The 21,623-nt window shown below is 39.5% G+C and overlaps 1 long non-coding RNA gene across 2 annotated transcripts in view; it reads right to left on the minus strand.

Moving 5' to 3' along the window:
- Positions 1–7,158: 7,158 nt before the first annotated feature.
- Positions 7,159–21,623, minus strand: part of LOC125903161 (uncharacterized) — a 97,848-nt gene continuing 83,383 nt past the window's right edge. For both annotated transcript variants that reach the window (XR_007451242.1, XR_007451243.1), the window contains exon 3: positions 7,159–7,398. This is a non-coding gene — a long non-coding RNA (uncharacterized LOC125903161). The remainder of the gene's footprint in view (positions 7,399–21,623) is intronic.

Consider the following 21,623-nt stretch of genomic DNA (forward strand, 5'->3'; position numbering starts at 1 on the left):
AGTTTTTGTAACTATATCTTTTTTTTCACAGCCATAAAACACAATGCTGCTGTGAACTTGTCCTCTGATTAATAAGATGATAAGACGTCACTTCCGTAAACAACACATTCAGCTCATGTTTGGTTTCTCACATTCATCATTGACAAAGAATAGAGCTCTTGACTGCACATTTTTCCCCTTTTTGTGCAGCCTTTCAACACACAACAGACACCTCCAGGGTCCCTCAGAGGGCATGATGAACTAATGCTCTTTATTGATTGGCCATTTAAAAGCCTCTTGTAGCCTTGGGAGTATGTTAATGCCATGAGGCCCTTTCCCCCGCTGCCCTCTGGTCCCCAGGGCCCTTGTGTGTATTCCTCAGTGGGCTATCATAGGGAGTTCATTAATGGTCAATTACTAATATCTGATGAGGCTCATTGTGTTACGACGCTGCTGTAACTGGGCATCTGTCTCCCCTGCTTTTCAAATCACAACAACACGGCGGGATGACACACTTCTGGAAACCACATGTCAAAAGGAACATGTTAGGGATAAGGAACAACGTACCATTATTTAAGTGTCTGTGGCTTTTATGCGGATTTAATGTTATTTATTCTACTTCTTATATCAAGTGGTGTGTGTGTAGTTTTTGCAGAGGGGCCCACAAAGATACCTCAGGGAATTTTTCCACAGTAATTTTCGATTTCTGTTTTGTGATCGTGCATGGTGAAAACCTTAAAGTATAACATATTGGAGCGCTCACACGATCCTGACCTGTTTATGCGGAGGAGACTTGATAGGCTGTCAGGCCCCAAGTGGGAAGAGCCCCCTGAATGAGACGAGGCATCCTTTGACTGCCGGGCTGATATTTGTGGATAATAAAAGGAATAAATCAGACAATGGGGCTGAATATTTCATTTGTTATCCATATTCCTTATGGGAGAATGATACAGAAATGTAAAAACAGCAATTTCCCACCAGCCCCTGCTGGGATTGTGCCAGAGCAGAAGGGCTGTTTTCATGTCTGAAGATAAAGTGCATCTTTACCAGCCTATTCTCTCTGGTATAAATCTAACAGGCAGCTTATACATTACCTGTTCCAGTGCAACATGGTTCTGCATAAGTATGTTATTGTAATATGTTATTATTTCCAAGTATTTTCCTCTTCTCACTTCCTGTCTGTCAACGTGTCTCTTTCTCTTTCTATAACCGTCCCTTCGCTCTTCCTTTCATGTCCTCTATCTGCTCTCCAGAGGACAATATCCAATCTCTGGGACTTTGGGGTCGGCAGGATAACTTGTGATGACATTATAATGACCCTCACTTTTTGCTCCCTCTGGTGATAGATCCCCTGAGTTATCTGTCCCTCTGCTGAGAGGTGAAGATTATCTGAATGAAATGGACCTGTGAAGTGATAACCACCGTGCATTGTAGGCACCCGGCTACTTTACAAATGGCAGAAAATAAACACATTAGGGTAGAGTAGAGGTACTGTGTTCAGTTGGCTTTGATCCCAGACGCAGTCAAAGTTAGGAATGCAGTTTTGAATGTATCCCAACGCTGATAAGAAGCTAATCAGAAGGTATATTAAACAGAAAGGGATACTAAAGGGAGTCAAAGGCCATGACTTAGCCACATAAATTCATGAGCAATAAAACTTTTGACATCTTAAATCACCAGTGAACGTTTTCCTAACAAATAATGATCTGCTGGCTGAAGTGTAAATATTGTTACTGAAAAAAAAAAAGTCTTGATTTTAATGCTGTTTTGGGGCTCCATGCCCACAATGAATGCAAGGCAAAATGCAGACAGTAATGGTCCCAACAGTAAACTATTTGTGCAGGCTTCCGATGCCAAGAAAAAGGCCTATTTGGTGGGCTTTTTATGCCAACTCAGCACTCTGTCCCACAGTGCCCCGTCCCATCTGTCAGTGGACCCTTTAGTGGCGGGGAGCTCGGGGGTGGCAGGGGCTGAAAGCAGGGCAATTGGGATCAGTCTGTGTCCCACTGCCATTATCAGTTTTGCCCTGACAACACATCTACTTTTCACTTTCACCCCAGAAATAGGGGAGGCGGAGGGGGCTTTCACAGAGGCAGTGGCAAGAGCAGGAGATGACGGACATGAAAATGAGCTTCTTTTTTTTTTTTTTACCCCCCTTCACTGAGTGGATGGGAGAAAATGTAGTGTCATATCTTGTCAGAGCTTGGCTCCTGGCCAGGAGGATATTCATGCTGAAGTACGTCCAGCCACCTCTCTGCTTCTGATTTCACTGTTAAACAAGATGAACTGGCAGGAAAATGCTGCTTGTTACACAGAACTGTGATTATCAGAAGTTATTTCTGATTCATCAAAAACATGTGTTGCAAATGTTTTCATGGTAACTTATGTTAGAAACTAAAAGAAAAAACAACATGGTCAGTTGGCCAGCTTTAACATTTTGTTAAACTTCCTCAGCAACATTTCAAATTGGATTACAACTAACTTAAATCTTCTATATACACATCAGACATTAGTGCAATGGTTTCCTCACCTGCAGGTGTCTTATGGGCGGATGACTGTGTTTAACTATCTTCTATTACAATGGTACTTTTCTGGTCCACCATCCAGACCTTGAAATAATATGTGCAATAGTATTTGCCTTGTTTTGTTAATGTATCATGCATTTTGTTTGGGTTTTGATGCTCTTGAATATATCCAAATAAATCATGTGACACATTTAAGCTAACTCTGGTACAATCCAGCAAATGGAAACGTGTGTTTAATACTGTATATTGTCCCTTATAAATAAATCAGTGTACAAAACACACACTCATCTTCCTTTTCCAGGTGTTGAGTCCAAACTGTTATATCTGCCTCCTCTTGGATTCACAACACTTAAATAGTCCCTTTAAATGTTCTATTTTATCACATTACAAAAAGTTCAATGTTTTACGCCCATATTGGCTCAGAGGAATTAAACAGACTAAGGTGTGTGTGTTCTCTGAGGCCCCTCTCATCCTTTGAAGGTGCAAAATGGTTAAGTCTGACCCTGCACCAGGATCCATCCCAAATGCATCTAGAGCCAAGTGAATGACTGCTTATGGTGCTGGAGCACCAGTGTACACTGTCATGTCCTTCCTTCAGAAAGGGAAGTCAGGGTTCCAAAAAAGAAAAGAGAGAAAGACAGAAAGGAACGGGAAAGAAAGCAACCAGACTTCGTAAAAAAATAAAAATAAAAAAATAAAAAATGCTATGTAAAGCTTATCCACAAGGCCCAAAATGTAGTGATGCCCCAGTGTGTTTAGTCTCACCCATGGATGTGGCTACAACCACAGGATCAGTACACACCTCAATCAAAACATTATCGGTGATACATTACAAACTAACACTAAAAGAAGCATGTAACAGTGTTGGGATCAACATCACAAATAAATATAATAATATGTTCATCAGCTTACAACATCTGAATTTTCATATTTCAGTCAACAGAGTTAAGAATATGTAAATTTAAATACATTAGCTGTGCAGAAACATACAAGCACAATGCAAATGGAAATGATTGTCCCTCCATATGTTGCTATTTTTCTCCCAGTTTCCTTCCACCCAACCTTTACACATGCAAAATAGTTAAAAAATGTATCTTTTAAACAAACAAACAAACAATGAATAAATCAAATAAGCATTAATAACAATAATAAGATAAATACAATATACCAATAAAATGGCTTAGAGAACTTTACATGTAAATATTATTAAATAAACATCAATAATATTAAATTCTAAATGTAATATTAAATTAGCAATAACTAAAACTACTGTAAACATTATTTATCACATAAGGGACAGTCTTAATCGTACTAAGGTGAAAATATTTTTCCCAGTATTTCCTGTTTTCTCTCAGACACCACAGGTGAAGCGACTCTGCTGAGTGATTTGGATCTACAGTGGGCAGAGGTGTGGGCGAGGGGCCGCTCTTCTGATCATTGATGACCGTCAGCCGACGCAGGCCTCTGGTGATATGTGGGCCCTCCGAGCTCTGGTAGCCCCACCACACCACACCCTGGGGTGCAACAAATATCAGCATTGTAATTTCACGCCTGTGATTATTATCGCGAGCTCTATCTCTGACTGGGAATCCTCCACCCATCCTCTTTAGTCCTCCCAGCTGAGATACTGTTTAACAGCCTCTCCCCTGGACCTGTGCACTCAGACACACACACACTGTCAGACACACACACTTATGCGTGTACACACACACACACACACACACACACACACACACACACACACACACACACACACACACACAAACACCCACAGTGTTTTAATGTCTGCCCTCCATGGGCCCGTTTTAGGCTTTCTCATTTCTTCTTCTCCCATCTTCTGTTAATTCACCACCATCTGCCTCAGCATCTGTTTGAGGAGCCAGAAAAAAAAGTGTCTCTGCCATGCCGGAGAAACTCTATGCTTTTTCTCACTCTTGTTTTTTTTTTTCTCTCTTCCTTTTGCTTCTTTTCTTGACTCCTCACCCTCTTGCCCATTTAAATGCCAGTGGCAACATCCTCTTCAGTCTTTGTCTGGCCTTCTGCTCCACCCCCTCTTCTGACTGGCCCTGATTTAGCATAATCTCCAAAAAACCTTGATCCCTCCCCCTCGGCCTCCTCTGAACACACACACAAACACACACTCTATCTCTGTACTGAAACTCTCCATCTCATCATCCAGTGGGAAATGACAAAGAGGGCAGTCACATCCTCTCCATATCAAGCACCTTATAAATGTCTACAGTCAGCAGAACGTGCAAAGTAGTTCCTCATAACTAAAAGTTTGACAAAAACTCCAACTCATCCTCCTGTGAAACAAAAACATTTAGAAAATGCTACTAGGATGACAACAGCTTTCGCAGGGCAACAGGGAAAAGGTGAGTTTCATGAGGGGGATTAGAGGAAGATGCTACTTGCTCCTTACCGTCAACTCCACCCTGTTAAACCATCCATCCCTGCACTATATTTAACTGCTTCCAGAGCCCTTTTCCTCCCAGTCTTTTCTTTTCCGCCTCCTGCCTGCCCTCCTATCTTCCTTCTCTCCTTTGAGGTTTTAGGCAACAATAGCACTGTCCACTCCACAACCGGCCTGAGCCACAGGATCCGTCCCTGCCAGAAGAGATTACAAGCATTCTTGAGCCGGGCCAGAGTTGTTGTGGAGACGTGTGATGCTGGGAGCTTTCCGAGGACACTTTTCTGAGGGTGTCTGCCCCCTTTTAGTGGAGTTTTTCATTGGTTTCGATTGTTGCGAGGACATGGAGTTTATAGACAGCACGTTATTTCTGCTGGAGAGGAAGAACAAGCTTTAAAGGGGCTCGATATAAAATTCAGAGTGTATTTATTATCAGAAAAAAAATCTGAAACTTGCCCTGCATCCCAGGACGTCAGCTGTTTTACATAAATGCAAATTAATAGGCCTATATGGAAAATAGTTGACATACATGGGACGCAGGACAATTTTTTTGATTTTTTTCTGATGATAAAGTGTAATCAAATAGAATGCGCTCTGAATTCTGTATAGAGCCTCTTAAATTCTCTTTAATTTAATTCTCAACATGCAGGTGGCTAAGCTGTCGCCTAGCAGCAAAAGTTGCTGACCTCATAAACAGCGCTGAACAACACCAATAGTCTGACAGAGCTAACAGTGTTAACCAGGGAAGAACTGGAGGGCTGGTGCTACACCTCCAAGACGACAATGTCCTGTTATCAGCGGTAACTGCCCCTATGAGCACAGTGCAAAGCAGCAGTGATGACCTAGCCAGTGGGATACAAACATGTACTAACATGCAACCACGGAGAAGATCGGATTAGAACACACACAGTGGTAGCATGACTTCATTCTCTGGTCTAGCAGAGAGTGAATTGCTGCTCTGAATGTTGCATACAGAACCTTTAAATGTATTTTTTAGTGCAAAAATTAGCTCTTAGCTGCAGGGTAGGGAGCATCCTCTTACAGTTTGCCAGTAACAAACACAAGTTTAGCAATATTTTTACTTTACTGCTCCTTTTCCTCCATTTTAGATGAGTTGTGATGTTTATTTTCACTGACTGTTACCTCAGGTTAGCTATCCAAGGATAATTATGTGGATAATTGCAGGCAATGCAAGTGATAAAATACCTTTTCTTGCTTTCCCTGTAACTACCATCACTGTGATTTGCATTTGATCACTGTTTACAATGATAATGGTTGTATACGACAGCTACAAATCTTCAACACCATACTTGTCTCCAGAACACATATGCTTACATCCCAATTTCTATTTATTTCCGTCCCTGATTCTCTCAGTCTCTTCCTGTTGTGTTTACATCTTGGGAGTGACATGCGCCCTCTAAGGCCCACTGGGACCTGCAGTTTTTATTTAGCAGCTCTTACAGACGGCAGTAAAAAACCCTCCACTAACACTCCAGGCCGTGCCACAGGCGAGAGGTATTAGTGTCATCTAATTAAATACAGGCCTCTGCTCCCTGCTTCCCCTCAGGCTAACATGGATTGGACAGCTTTGTGCAATATGCTAAAACATATGGGACAATACTCGGGACTCTGAATAGACATGTGATCTTTGACACTGCAGCCACTTCAAATAATTGTGATTATTATACAGTTTCTTCTTCTTCATCGTACTATTATTATATTACCCGGCAATTCTGTCTGAGGGCAATGATGTCCTCCCTCCCTCCCTCTCTCCTTCTCTCATTTCCACATTCTCTGTGGGGAGCTTTTGTCTGATAAGTTGTCACATTAAGTGCTAACTTTTGGGTGATCGCTGGGCTTTTCTTTCTATCTCTTTATGGCCAGACCCTCTAATAGCTGTCCTGCGGCAGCGCCTGAGGCAATCATGTTACAAATAAACAGGCTGACACAGTCATTTACTCAAATCGTCCCTACACTATTCACAACCCTCCCCTGGTGATGATCCTTCGAACAACAATTATTTCAAATGTCAAAGATCCAAGCCTTCAGGGCACAGACAAATGAACATTAAAAATCTATTACCAAACACTTTAAAATATATATGTAGGCTTTTTTTTATTTCCCTAATACAAGATTACAATAAAGAGAGCCTGCGTAGCTGAACTTAGAGGAATTTCTAAAAATAAAAACCAACAAACAAATCTCACATTAAAGTCTTTAATGAATGTCAAGTGTGGCAAATTCTTTCCATTTATGACGATGTAATGTGGCCATAAGTGACCGGTGCCGCAGAGAGCGCTGAGGTGATGGAGTTTGCCCACAGAGGTTTGTGTTTGTGTTTCATCTCCTTGTTTCCTTTTGTTTCACGTGACTCCATCCGGAGGGGTGGCCTCTGATTTGCTGTCACACCGAGCTGTTCTACATGACCTCTCATAACCTCATCTCATCTCTCCGAGGACTCCCAGGAACCTTCGGTCGACCCTGCTGATGAGATGAAGATATTTCCACCTCAGCTGACTGAAACCTCTGGGCGATAATGGTTCTTGAGTAACCACAAAAGTCAGAGTTTGACCTGTCTGATTCTTTGATTATTGCATTTAAAGTTAAACGAAGAGAACGACCTGAAGAAGAAATATGAAGTGTTTCTGATTAAAGTTGTCTCCCTTTGTCTGCAGAGTTGCTTTGTTCAACCTCTTCCTGTTTTGCCTTCTTGTAAGTGAATTGTCCAGTTAAGATATATAAGCCTAATATAAAAGTATTGCTTGCAGTATCAATCTATTCCATGTGATTGCCCCTCATGATGGGCACAAAATCCATCCAGTGATAATGACATCCATCTCCGCCTTTATACTGCATGTATTTGTTACCTTTGGCCCAGTAGCAATAAATCCAATCTAGTCTCCTGGATGTGGACCGCTGACCACTGCGAACTGGTCAAGGAGAGTGGCTACAGTTCATTTCACATCAACACCCGTCATGATTATGGAGAGATTAAATGCCCCCACCCTTCCTATTTTTCTGCTTCTCTCGCCCTATAAGAATACATATTTTAGATCTAATGTTTATTTTGTAATGTTAATTTAACTCTGGTTTGAGTGAAATCTGTCAACAAATAGTTGGTATAAAAATATGCTGTGAAACTTGTCTTCTTTAAATGAACTTTGACAGTGTCATTGAGATGTTTTATAACCCTCTGAACTGTAACTATGAATACCTAAACTGACTGTGACATCATGTGTGTTAAATGGTTAACTCCTCCCTTCAGCATGGAATCATGAATTCAACCCAAACAGGGTCACAGTTGGCTAGTTAAAAAAAAGAGCATTACTGTTTTCATACTTGTCTTGCTTGATGTGATTTAACAGTATTATCTGCTTGATCTCACCAAAGGTTAGCAAACACATCCTTTATCTTGCCTAACTGCTCCTAATCTACAGCAATGTACCTGTACACAGTTTTTGAATTTTTTACATTTTACAGTGCGATAAAACAAAATATTTTAACTAAATTTTCTATTTTAAATTTTGATATAACAACTTTGCTATTATATCAGTTCAGTTAACATGAAAATCAAGGCTGTCTTTGAGAACTAGCAACTCCTGTAGCATGTAATGTCTTTTGAAATAGATATGATATTGGCTCATGTAGACTTTCACTTTGTAACTGAATTGAAATTATCATTTATACACTCCTTTGAGACATGCATTGTGCTTGGGCTATACTCTGTAAAGCTCTTTGCGTTGCCTTTGGGTATGAAATCTGCTATATAAATAAATCTGCCCTGCCTAATTCCCATATTCATCATACTATGAGAAAGTTAACCACTTCTCAAATTTAAAGTCTGAGTGAGTTAAAAAAAAATATGTAAAAGCCACAAACTCACCAGATTATTTACAGGATATTTTAAATTATTGTTTAACACTCATGTTACTAAACATACATGTACTGGATTTAAAATAAATATAGAATAAGAATGTCTGTATATCACGACAAATATTACATGTTTTACGGAAGACCTGAGGGGCTAGTGAGAAAAAAAAAGCTCAGGTGATCTATTTTGCTTGTATTTTATTTGTTGTTTGTGTAATGTGTTTTTTTTTGGTTATGATTTTATCAAAATTTTGTATGCTTTTATTAATTTACTTATATTCTATAATAATATTCTCTTTTTATTTATTTTTTGATAATGCCTCTGTTTTATTTAATGTTTTTGTTAGTTCCTTATCATCATTATTATTATTATTACTATTTTCTTTTTATTTCAACCTGTGAAACAGGTGAAGGTATAGCTGACACTAACAGCAGATTAGCTCCAATTAAAATACATTTCTAGCAAAAACAAAAACATGCCAAGTCATTACATGAATGGCTAACACCCAATACCATGTGTGCATGCAAACATTTAAACTTACTTTTAAGAAAACATGAATGTTTTTAGTCCTATTTAGAACATGAGGTAGTGGTGCGCTTCAGCCTCTTGTGGCCAAAATGAGTATTACAAAAACAAACACAAAGTGATAAAAAAAGAAAAGAAAAAAATCACCTCTTTTCACATGTTAAAAGAAAATCAGGGAAACTTAGAAAGATTGTCCTGGCAAAACTATTTATCACTTCTATAGTTAACACTGTGAGAGTGTTCATTCATAACAAAGCACACTAGTATCAAGTAAAGCTAACAACACAGTCAGCAGTTTCAATGAATGTTAAATTTCAGCTACACAAAGAGTTACTCCAATATAACATCAAAAACCCATGACCTCAAAAAGAATCAAATTAATACTGTTGATGGACCCGTAAAGTATTTTTTAAGTGTTGAAATGACCTCTAATGCTGTTAATTTGTGCTTAATACTTGTTTTATACTGAATGTTACATGTTCATTGTAAAAAAAAAATCTATTCCTAACATGATGCACTCTCAGAGACTAAACTTGCGAGCACCCAGGACTCTCATCAGCAGTGATTTCTTCAACCGATCACGACCATCCCCAGGGGAGCGCTAAGTGGAGCAGATGGTAGACAAATAGCTTGTAAGGGGGGAAAATTAAGGAGTTTTACAGGATTTTCATCAATTACCTGGGCTAATGTATCAATATAGAGTAAAAAAATGCTATTTGTAATGTTTCTGACAGCACCATCAATATATTAATAACAGCAATATAAGACATCAATCTTCATTTCCAACTTCAAAGGATGTTCCACAGCAGCTACACACCTGACAGTAAAAGTTAGATTCTCGTTCTCGTAAGAGGCCCAGTCTGCATTTTCATGTATCATGCAATCATTTCTGTCACAGCCCTCATGTTGGGCCTCCAGTACATTCCATAATAGCAGGCAATGAGCGAGTCATTGTCCTGCATTAGCATGTTACGGTACAGGGAGTTAAAGAGCCCAATTTCATCTCTGCCCCACATCCTTCTGATGGGATTGGCTCTGATGGGCTTGTGTGTTAGAAGGCTGGTTGCTGGCTTCATAAAGGATGATATGAGTGTGTCGTGGCTTCATAAAGCAGTAAAACATGCTTTTTGGTGCCTGGAGAGATTACTAAACTTAAACCTATTATAAAACAGCTCCTCAATGGGACTTAAACAGTTTAGATCAGGAAGGCTGCAACCACTTCTTTAATTCCAGTAGAGAGCCTGCTGTAAATAAAGTCTGATTCATATGATTTACTAAATTCACTAGTTACACCTACATAACTACTAACAGAGTAGTATCAACCAAAAGGATGCATTTACAATGGGGCTTCATGACAATAACAATGAATAAAATGATTAAATACTGATGCCTGTGCCATTAAATTAGATTTATCTAACAGGACTGACAAACTCAACATGCAGACCATATCAGAAAATTATCCAGGATATGAGCTTCTCAAATAAGTGACAGAAAAAAATAAAATAATGAATTACTTTCTACCATTTGAAACTGTAATCTGTAGCATCAACTTCTCAATTTAAAGGACAGGGCTCGTAACATTATATATTTTTGTTGTCCACAAATGTCACAAAAGGACCGAAACCATCAATATGTTTGCAGGCCTCTCAGTATTTTCCAATCTCCCTTCCCTGTCGGCACATTCTCACTCCAACCTTGTCACATACCGATGTTTGTCCATGTACTTTCCATATCGACATATGATGTGCAAGATACTCGGTTTCTTTGGTTGTTGACGCTCTGGGACGCTGTGTCAATTTCTGCCTGTTACATGCATTTTCTGTTGTCAAAATACACTTCCGCTTTCACAGGAATACAGTCTCTTTCAAAATAAATGCACTACGTTGGTACAACACTGCAAATTGACGTTTTGCTTACACACCTGCATGGTTGAGTTTATAAAAAAAAGAACAGGGTTTGGCTTTGCAATCTTACGGGAAGCAAAAAACTGCCTCCCAGGTGAAAGCCGATGGTTGTTGGATGCATCCATCACCACTTCCACCCACCCTACTCCAACTTTCGCAGCCTTAACTTTCATTGTTGTCCCACCATGTTTCCCCCTGATGCCGCCTGGCACTATTAAATAATAATGGCGACCGGCCGTGTATCATGCCGATGTGAAAGGACGGCTTTTTTTGCACCGGAAGTCACTGACCAAGTGCCAGTTTTCAATTACTCTGGAGTGAAACTCACTCAGCCTATTGCCTGTTCACCCCTATTGAAGACAAATCTTAAATAATGGGTCATAAATATATAGTTTAATTTTTGAAACAGGGAAATAGTTCACTAAAAAGGTGGGCATCGTAGTTTTAAGCTAACATCACTCAAACGAGAAAATAGTGCATTTGTTTGGGACTATTTTCTGTGGAGGAGTACTTACTGCAGCAGGACAGTGTATGTGGTATAAACTAATAATAAACTAATGTGGCCATGTTTTTCGTAGTAAAGAAACATGTCGGTCAGTGCAACAGAGTGGCTCACAACAATGGAAATCTATGGCTAATGTGATCTTGTCCCTACTACAGCCTTTTGCATTTCTTGACGCAGGAGGTTGGTGGTTAGGTTTAGTGAACAAAACTGTTTGAACAGGCTTAGGGAAACATTGTGGTTGATATTAGACATGTCAGTCAACTCATCTGACTAATGACTGACATGACAAAATAACTCAATGTTGACTTTAGTTGTACGCAGGAAAGGAACACCACTCTCCTGGGTCAAAGTCCTGTGCTTGTTGGACCTATCCACCTCTCCTCCCACACGCCCTAAATGGACTCTCTTGCTCTTTATACTTCATCTGTTGCTCTTAACATCTAATATAGACATAGATGGGTTTACACTGGAGATGGCTGAAAGCTGGATGTGTCTCCTACCGACTCTAAAGGGTGCATTTTGCATCTGTGTCTGAAACCAAGGGCCACTGACCAAGCGGTATTTTTTGACACCTAGAGACCAGGCTGCTATGGTACAAATGAAAAAGCTATATCCTTTACCTGCTGGTATCAAATCATTGTAGTGTCAGTCTCTTTTATGGGATTGGTAGACAAAAAATAAATGAAGAGTATCCCCTCTGAAGTCATGAGGAGCCTCTGACAGCAGCAGAAGTGAAGCTACGTCTTATGTTCAAATAAACTGATGGAACCAAATTAGGAGGTGAAGATGAGTCAGCACACAAGAGAGGAAAAACAGCCACACTTTAAAATCTTCAAAAGGTCCAAAAGTTATTTTTCAGATCTTTACTTCCGACTGTTATGTTCCTTCAGAGTCCTAATTAATATGTTAAGATTTCTGTAATTAGAAGGCTCCTGGTGTAAATGCAATATTCAACAGTTCTCCTGACAGTGATATATTCTACATGGATTATCCTCAGTGATTTTGACTTGCTAATTAATCAACATTATTTATGATGATAAAAGAGGGGGGAAAAAAAACTTACTGATGAACAGACTGCCTCAGCAATCATGATGTACTCAGTCAAGTAAACTTCTGAAATATTTATTATTCCACGTAGATGCTGCGGTGTGGTTGTGGCCACCAGCTAAAGACGACAGTGGATCCATATTTGAATTGAAGTGTTCAGTGCAGTCTTATATCTTTCAAGCAACGTTGTTTTTACTTTAACCCATTATTAAGCATTCATAATGAGTATATAGACACTTAATAAATGGTTTATAACCCACTTTAATGTAGTCGTAAGCAGATATGGGGACATGTTTGAGTGTTTATTAATGCATTAACATATCAACAACAATTTGTTTATGAATGACTGGTAACAGTATATTATTGCTGTACACTTATTTAATTATGCATCAAATCCAATATATTACAAACTGTTTTATTAATTATAACTGTTTATTAACTGTAACGTGTTTAAAACTCACAAAGATGTGTTATACTTAAAGATTCGTTCTTGACCTTGGAAATAGTAGTTTTACAAAAACAAGCAAACAAACAAACAAGTATAAATAAAATAAAATAAAGTAAAGTAAAGTAAAGTAACGTTAAATAAAATAAAATTAAACAAAACAAAACAAAATAAAATAAAATAAAATTATGACTCAAGGTCCACTTATTCTATTTCTTGTGGGGCTTTCAGCTGCATGTCTTCATCAGTGCCTGTTTTTTGTTGTCATGTAGAATGACCAAGTATTTATAAATACATACATAAATACCTATTAAATAAAAATATTATTATAAGAAGTGCGTAATAATTAATCTAAATATTAGGTACAGAATATTTTACATTCATATAGTTATTACATTTGTGTTACATTTCATTGCTATTCATTCATTTTGTTATAGACACTTCATATAGATTATGTTATAGTTGTTGACAAATTAATTATTAATTATGTTGCATCTATATCTTAAGTATGTTATAAATCATGATTGTTTGTTTACTGCTTATAAATACTTAATACGAGGGATAAAATAAAGTAGAATAGCCCAGTTGACCATAAGAAAGAATTAGTTGTTAAAATAGAAAGACTTTGGGTCGATTGTTTGATCCTACATGTTTCTCTGGTCTCCTGGTGACCTTCCTCCTCAACCCCAAATTATCCTCATGAATGCTCCTGATCTTTAATTATGCTGGCACAACTCGGACTAATCTACAATTTCTAGTTGTTCTCCCTGAAATAAAGAAATATGCACACCCACTTCCCAAGGCTTCCAGACCCAGCCCTGCCCATTGTGTTTTTTCCGCAGTTTGTCTCTATTCATTTGCATTTTTATGCAAGGTTAGTCGTGAGAGACTTCTATTACTGCCATGAGTACATTAAGAAAACCATTAATCATAGTGTAATACAGAGTGAATCGGCAACACACCTGTCCTGCTCGCTGGGGGCCCTGTTACCTATCACTCACAGTAGGCAGGACAGGGACATGAACCTGAGGCGACGGACACATCCAGACCTGCCCTCTCCAGCAAGATGGATACAGCTCAGTCTCGGTAACAAAATGTTTCTCAAAACTTGTTATGAGATACAGTTTTTTCTTTCTTTTTCTACACTGTTTTTTAGTTTTTCACTTTCCTCTCTGGGGGTTTGAAGTGAATATGGCATGTTTTGTTTCATAGCGAAATTAAAGCTTTCATTAGGCAAATATTCAAAGCTGCATAATTCCTGATCAGATCAGTCAAATCCCTTAATAAATAATCACTTATCGTATGCAAAATGATGATTTCTGCTGAAATCTGAGGCATGAAATTGTTCTAATCTGTTGTTATCCACTTGCTCCTTAACCTGTGGCTAAATAAAGCCTAACTGATGGTTGACGCTACACTATCACCAGACAACCAAAGCATCAATTACAGGTTCTTAAAATGCACCAAAGACGAGCTGCAATTCTAAACATCATGATAAAAACTGTACGAATTAGCCAACCATCAAGGAAATAAGCAAATAAACAGACAGCATAATGTAATGGTTGTGGTGCTGCTCCTGAAGTTGATGTTCCACCTACCTTTTCTGTTTTTGTGAAAGGAACATTAATCTGACGCACCAGTGGAGCTCTGTCTAATGTGAAAATGTAGAGTTTTTTCCCTTCTGCTTCTGCAAGGAAGAGGCTTCTATCACACTAATGATAATAAATGGCAACTAATGGGATGACCAAACATAACAAATGGAAAGTTTTAAAGGTATGGGGCCACATTAAATCTGCAATGACATCCACAAGTCAGAGCTGTGTCTGTGCTAAACAAGAAAAATTGATCACGGTTATGAGTTAAGTTTTGGAATATCACCGTTCATAATAATGTACATCATATACATTTGATACAGTATATTTTTTCACGTCCTAAATTTGTTATATATTAGTGTTCTTTATGATGTAAACTTACACTGTCATTTAATACCGTCTACTCCAGGATGTCTTCATATTAAACCACAGCAGACAGGAGTGCTTTGATCACAGGCATTAATGTACCAGCTGAAGACTGTCAGCATTACCAAGACTAGGATCAGTTTCTAAAAGTGGCTAGTGGATGCAAATTAAAAGTGAACAGAAGTGTAAAATGTTACTGACAAATCAAACTGTAACAGTATCACAACTATATTCTCATTTCTCTTTTGCCTTCTGTGGCTTGTAAGTGGCAACAGACTTGTACAAAAATCAACGCCTATAGATCTGCAGATTAGATTTTGTTTCTTTTGATCTTGCTGTCTAATTTTACAGTGAGTTATACCTGCATTTACTCAACTGTTGTACTTAAAGGCGATTATACTTTACCTGAGTACTCCGATTCCATGCTACTTTATATTTCAGTTTCACTTCTACTATATTTATTTGCCACCTTTAGTTACCTTACAGACAGACAAGTTTGCATACAAGGCATATGACGCATCGGGATGCCCAGTGGCTTGGTGGGTGGAAATGGCGTCCCATGTGCGAGGGCAATGTCCTTGGCGCAGTGGCTGCGGGCTTGATTCCAGTCTGTGGCCCTCTGCTGTGTGTCACTCCCTCTATCTCTCCTCCTTTCACACTCAGACTGTCCTGTCTAACCTGTCTGTAGGCAAAGAGTCCAAAAAATAATCTTTTTTTTTTAAAAAAAAGGCTATGATGCAGTGTTATAGATAAAACTACCCAAAAGTATATACAATAGTTCAAACTAGCTGTGCCACCACCAGCTACAACAGTAAAATGCTACTTAGCCTAGACGATGATGCATCAGTAATCATGATGCAGTAATATAATGGTGTAGTCATAGTAGTAGTATAAAACTGCCATTTTTCTGCATTATGAATACTTTTATGTTTGATGTTCTAAGTACATTTTGCTGATAACACTTGCATACTTTAAAATGTCTAGTGTGTAGGATTTTAGGGGCATCCAGCAGTGAGGCTATAGATCCCAACCAACTTAAACTTCTCCTGTGTACAAGGTATTTGGGAGAACTACAGTGACTGACAAGAAAACACATAAACGCAGAAATGCGAATAGCCCTATCTAGAGCCAGTGTCTAGTTCATCTGTTCTGGGCTAAGGTAGAAACAACATGGCAGGTTCTGTGGGAGAGGACCTGCTCTGTGTGTAGGTATAAATCGCTCCTTTTAATATTAAAAAAAAACAGATGCCCCTAAATCCTACACACTGGACCTTTAAGTGACATTTTCAATCCAGGGCTTTTACTTTACTTCCTCCACCATTTATTCAGTCCCTTGTGTATTTTTTGTGTTTTATTTAATTAAACAACCCAAATGGACATAATTGGAAACACACAATACATATTTTTTTTAGGAAATTGTTCCACATAAACTCCATAACAGACCCAAAGTGCAGAGAGAACTGCTGTGTGTTGTATCTTCTGAAGTCTGACACCGAGAAGTCTCAGAGAATTTCAGGTCTTTGTGCGTTTGGCATTGAGTGGAACTGCATTTGTCTTAATGATCGTGCTCCTTGAGCTGATTTTTGTTTCACAATAATCAATATCAAAGTCGCCAGTGGCAGCAATGCCCAAGAAAGGGGGAGTAAATGTAGAGAGGCATTCTTTCTCTGCATCGGCCTTGTCAATGTAACAGTGCTTTTAGAGTTTGGCCCTGAGCATCTAAACACACTCTCAATCACTCCTGAAATCCTAGTAGGCCACACTTGGCTGCTATTGTAACTTAGATACAGTCTCAATTTGTATGTTGTCTCTCAGTAGACGTGAGGAAAAATGAATGGATTGATCTCCCGTCCCAGTCCAACAGTTACAGCACATCTGTTTTCAGACAGGATTTATAAAAAAGTGTCACTGCTGACAAATAAACAGGTATGTTCACAACTTCTGGATTATGTTGTTATCATAGCTGTGTGATGTTTGTGCACTTAATTCATCTAACATACCAGGAAAACACAGCTTCAACACTGAGCTGTGTTTGCAGCCTTTTGACAAATGCGAGAAGCAGAAAATGATTTGAGTAAATTGTCTTTATCACACAAAAAAGATAACAATACGTGCTGGAAGGAGATGATACAAAAGATATGTGAAAGGACAATAAGAACAACACAAGATAAATGAAAAAATTAGTTACTCCGAGGTACTGATTTGCTCCATCTAATTGCAGCGTTCATTCAAGGATGTTTGAAACAGTTTAACATTGGCTGTGGATCCTGGAAATGACTCACACAACGAAATTCAGATACATTCCTCAGCTTTATTATTGTAATCAGATTTATTCAGATCGTGGTCCAATGCAGCAAAGGGAGGGTGTGAGAGACGTGCGGCCCCGTTTGGCCCCTCAGTGACCAGAGAGGAGGTGATAAATGACTACAACACTCGTCCCTGTCAGCAGTGGGAGGGGGGAGAAGCAGCCCTCCTACCGTGAGCTACATCATCCTAACAACATTATTCTTTTCATGCGGCTTGTCGATAGAAGCCCTGTGTGATTGGCATGGGGATCCGCTCAGGTTAATTGGAAGCCTGAACTGTGTAACGGCACGGGAAGCTGAGCAGACATTGTCCCCCTTGTAATAACACAGGAGGCCTGTGTGTCTGTGTATCGATTACATCTTAGGTTCATGGCACCCGTATGGGAATGAAATATCAGAGGACAGGTTATGGATGTTGCCATCAATGGCACTGAAAGAGCGGAGATGGGCTACTTGTACCAAAGGGAAACCCCATTACATTATAATAGATCAACATCCCAAAGCATATCTGATATTGTTCTGTTTAAAGCACAGAAGGAAAGTTTTCTGATCGGATTTAAAAGCAGAGATGTGTGCACTTGTTTGGCGTGTGACAGGTGTATTTGCCCTCATGTCCGAGCTCTGGGGGCACAGAAACGCTCTGTCTCTTCCTCTCATTTTGACCCCCCACTCTTTAGTTTCCTTTTGATCAAGGGCCCATAGCTTGCATTAGATGAAAGACACATGATACCCCATATAGGAGGTAACCTAACACACAGCTCCCTACTTGGAAGCTTGCAATCCTATGGACCAGGCCACCCTGGTCAGCGGTGATATTAAGAAAACAGAGAGAGTGACAGTGCTAATATGCAGGAGAGAAGAGTGCTATTCTTAAAGTTTTTAAAATGAGATAGACAAGATAGATCATCTGCAATTTGCCCACATCTTTGTTGCATTACTCCACTATGAAACAACCTGCCAAGTCTGTGAGGTGTTCATCTCTTCCTATAGTCACATTCTTATTATCGTCTCGATCATTCCGGGTGGCACCTTGATGCATTGTTTAGCGACCAAGGTAAAGGGTTTGATGCCATAACTCAGAGATTTTGCTTATTAATTTAGAAATTAATTACAAACACAAAGTGACATTTTACAAGAAATGTTTAGCATAGCATGAATTATCGCCGCTGTAAATTGGATGCAAGCGACGGAGTGCAAAGCCTTGACTTGAGCTCTTTGTGATTAATAAAAGAAGCTTTCACTTCAGTTTTAAAGCCAGTCATGATGAACGATACAAAGGGATGAAACAAAACTCCTCCTCCGGCTGAAGGACAAGCTATTTTAAGGGTGGATGTACATTTTAAAAGACGTATTAGATTAAGAGGAATCAGGGCTATCATTTATTGTATTTGTTGTCCCGTCAGACAGTTCAGTGACTAATAGCCAATGAAGGACATAACTTAAGATGGAGGTCACACGTTTATTCAGTAGATTGCAATTTCTGCCTTTTAATATGTTAAACAAGTCAGTGTGTCAGTAAGTTTTCTTTTCTTTTGCTGATGATCACATTATTGTGTGACATTTTGTCATAGATAAAATGCCCGCATTAGCAACTGCACAGGCAGGCAATGACTTGGACACCCTCACTCTGTTCTGTGGAACACAAACAGGAGGTCCAGCTCTGTCTCCTGTGGAGCAGAGGATCTGGATTCTACATGAGTGACTGAGACACAGCATCCTCCATCCTGCCTCTAACGGCCCCCTCATAGAGCCCCACAAGGCCCACCACGTGGCTCTCAGTGCTGAGGTCCAGATTGTGCCACTGGGCTGGTACCGGACTGGAGGTGGGCGATGGAGCCCCAATCCATCTCCCGCAGGAGCCCGGTGACGGGAGCATCGGTTGCCCACTCCTCGGCTCTGAGCACACTCAGGAAGATGGATTGGTTGGCCAACTCACCAAAGGAGGCAAAGCATGCCGTTAAGAGCCTGTGCATCACTTGGCTGCTCATATGCAAAGTTTGATGAAAGAGGTTTTTCTGGGAGCGATGAATTAGGGCTCCGCTGTGAAATTAGATTTCTGGTGAAAACCTCGCAAGGTTTAGAAGTAGCATTGTTTCTTCCCTGCCGTCTAACCCAACGGTAATTATAGATAGAGGTGAAATTATATTGGGAATTCAATGACGAATGATAAAGATGAATGTCAGAATAGCTTAGCAACCTGTAGAAACAATTGTTTCATGGAGATTTTAATGGTCCAAATCACAGAAAGTACAACTGTGTATAATATGTACTACCGAGGAAAAAGAGGCAGAGGATATTACAACTGACATGAAAGGTGCTAACTTAATGTTACTAACAGTACACTGCTTATTTGTCTCAATTATTTAAGTGGAATCAATAGCCAACAATTGTCCATCATTGTTGAACTACATTGCACACACTGCAGGTTGCACAGTGTGTGAGCAGAGAATGGAATAGGACACATACAACAAACAAATGGAGAGCATATGAAATATGTCCCTCTGATGAAATAAATCTTGTGGAAAAATTGTCTCATACTCAGAAACAGTCCAAATTGCTCGGCACTTTAACCTGATACACTAAAGATCCCGCCTCCTCCTCTCTGTGACCCAAACCTAAAACGGCGGCATGAACACTGACAAATTTGACAAAGGGAATTTGCTCAAAAAACACAGCCTCTATTTGGTCAGCCAAGCGGCAAATATGTCGGATGATATGGTTTATTAGGCAATCCATTTCTCCACAATAGTGGGGCCATCTGCAAAGGTTAGCATGCATAAGGTTCGTATGGCAAATTCTATCTAATCTGCCTTCGAAGGGGCCGCCGCGAAAACTCAGTGGCACATTTTTCATGTACGTACGATTTGGAATGCAAATAGAATAGCTGATGAAAGAGGTGACCTTCTAAGTGCAGAGCAGCGGGGGCTTTGTGGAATATGCAGAGGCAGAATAGAATAGAAAAGAATGAGTTACTGCCACTGCCACCTCAGCTGCATTGTAATATACGACTGTGGCTCAGATACAAGTGAACCTGGCCTCAAGAACATCTAGGTTAATCTCTGAGGATGGCACATCATGTACTCAGTACAAAAAATAGCTGGCTCGCAGAATTATATGCCTTTATGCACTGAATAAGGCCTCCAATGTCGAACAAAATACCACAACAAAAAAGCATTTCATAGTATGTGTGGGAGTAAAGGTAATATAGGTAATATATACAGTATTTAAGTTATTACATAGATAAACACATGACAAAATGTTGCATAGACTTCTTATTAGATTTATTGTTTTACTTTTGAGACAAAGTTGACTGACATTAATTTGGATTTATACTCTCACAGCACGTTTTGCGTAATAAATAGCAGCATGTATGGAACATTAAGTGGCCAATCCAGTTGATGGATGCTCCAACATGCTCAAAATCTAACTCAAAATGAAAGTTGGAACAAGATATTCCACAATATAAAGGTGAGACTATATGTCAATAGTGTAGTGTATGGACTCTTTTGTCATGCGTAGTGCAAAGCTTGAACACATAGACAAATGGGTGAGGTGTACCATGGTCATTCAGCCGTGCATGTCTCATCTGTAGCCAGCTTTGGCAGAGTAGTCATCTTCATTCCCTTTGTCCTTAGTGCAGTAGGTAATCTATCAGCCTGGAGACGTGCTGGAGAGTCCGGCTGGCCTACTCGCTCTCCCATTTGAATTGAGAACCCAGTTTCTGCTTTACCCGTGGTCCCAGTTAGACCAAGCTGCAATTGAGAGTGAGTGAGCTGTCCTTGATTCATATTACTGTCCCAGTATGATTGAGCTTCTTTGGTATTGCCGGAGAATGCAGCGAAAATTGAGCACTTGACTTTGCAGGGTTGAAATCCCAGTACTGCATGTATGCATTTTCTCAGGGTTTTTCACGGGACACGCTTGAGGTGCATTCTTTATGTTGTGCTCAATGAGACAGAAGCACGGGAATGTTTAGGGTGTTATTTGGAAGTTAGCACAAACCCTTTCAAACCCGCAAATCATATGCAGCTGATCAAAACAAATTCTAATGATAAAATAAAGCCGGTGTTATTCTAAACATTTATCATGATCAATAACTCCCATGAAATAACCAATACAAAAAACATGATTGTCTAATTCTCACTGCC

Source organism: Epinephelus fuscoguttatus, linkage group LG16 (genome assembly GCF_011397635.1).
Source record: "Epinephelus fuscoguttatus linkage group LG16, E.fuscoguttatus.final_Chr_v1".
In the NCBI taxonomy this organism is placed as follows: domain Eukaryota; kingdom Metazoa; phylum Chordata; class Actinopteri; order Perciformes; family Serranidae; genus Epinephelus; species Epinephelus fuscoguttatus.